Genomic DNA, 1,544 nt, shown 5'->3' with positions numbered 1-1,544 from the left:
CCACAGGCACTGAGCCAGTGTATTTTCTTTTTTTTTTAGACAGAGTCTCAAGCTGTCCCTCTGGGTAGAATGCTGTGGCATCATAGCTCATAGCAACCTCCAACTCCTGGGCTTAAGTGATTCTCTTGCCTCAGCCTCCCAAGTACCCAAGTAGCTGGGGCTACAGGCACCCACCACAACACCTGGCTACTTTTTGGTTGTAGTTGTCATTGTTTGGCAGGCCTGGGCCGAATTCGAACCTGCCAGCTCTGGTGTATGTGGCTGGCACCTTAGCTGCTTGAGCTACAGGTGCCACCTGGGATCTTGCTCTTGCTTAGGCTGGTCTCCAACTCCTGAGCTCAAGCAATCCACCCAACTTGGCCTCCCCCACTTCCCTTTCTCATTTTTTAAATTTAGAGAGCAGGTCTCACCCCGCTGTCCAGGCGGGAGTGCAGTGGCTATCCATAGGCACCATCATAGCTTACTGCAACCTCAACCTCGTGGGCTCAGGTGATCCTCCTACCTCAGCCTGCTGAGTAGCTGGGACTACAGGGGCACATCACCATGCCCAGCCCTCATTCTCATTTACTGATGAACCAATCACATTTAAAAAATTATTTTAGCCAGATAACGTGCTTTAATGTCTACTGATTCTGATTTCATTGTTCTGGCTCCCGGGGGATGTTCATGTGCAGTAAGGGTTGAGAACCAGAGTCCAGTGAGTTCTAAGTGTTCTCTGTGTTTAGCTTGCCCTGGCTAGGAGCCCCAACTCTGGGGAAACTCTCACCTGCCCACATCCCTGGGAGGGTTCCAGGATGGGGTGACTTCCAGTGTTTAGATGCCAGATAGGGAGTCAAAGTGTTCCGGGAGCCTTGGAAGGCAGACTAGTCAATGGACAGAGCTCAGGTTAAAGTGGAAGGAGAAATTTCTAGCACTCAGCTGGGGATCAGGCCAACTCTGGAGACTCCTGGCTCTCAGCACTGGATGTGCCAGGGCTCATGAGAAAAGTAAGACCAGAAAACATGCTGGGGACCTCTCTAGCAAATGCATTCAGAAACTGCCTAGCAAGAGCTGTTGCTTCACTGCCCCAACAGCACAGTGCCCCCTGCCCACACCCTGATGTGTGTGTGATAAGGACCTCTGTCCCAGCTGGGCAGGGGGAACCTCTGCACTGGGGCTTTGGCCTCCTGCTAGTGGTGTCCATGTGAGCAGGAGCTGTGCATGAGTCTGCTGGGAGTTTCAGAATCAAATAATATCCTTGGTTCCTTTATGGTGCCTTCTTATTTTAATCTTTTTTTTCTTTTTGCAGTTTTTGGCCAGGGCTGGGTTTGAACCACCTCCGGCATATGGGGCCGGTGCCCTACTCCTTTGAGCCACAGGCGCCACCCATCTTTCTTTCTTTTTTTTTGAGATAGAATCTCACTCTGTTGCCCTGGATAGAGTGTCATGGGATTATAGCTCATAGCAACCTCAAACTCCTGGGCTTAAGCAATCCTCTTGCTTCAGCCTCCCAAGTAGCTGGGACTAGTGGCACATGCCACAACACCTGGCTATTTTTTTTTTTT

Source organism: Otolemur garnettii, unplaced genomic scaffold, assembly GCF_000181295.1.
Source record: "Otolemur garnettii isolate 467f Iridium unplaced genomic scaffold, OtoGar3 scaffold00018, whole genome shotgun sequence".
Classification (NCBI taxonomy): Eukaryota; Metazoa; Chordata; class Mammalia; order Primates; family Galagidae; genus Otolemur; species Otolemur garnettii.
The sequence above is the reverse complement of the archived record's forward strand: the minus strand, read 5'-3'. Positions refer to the sequence as shown.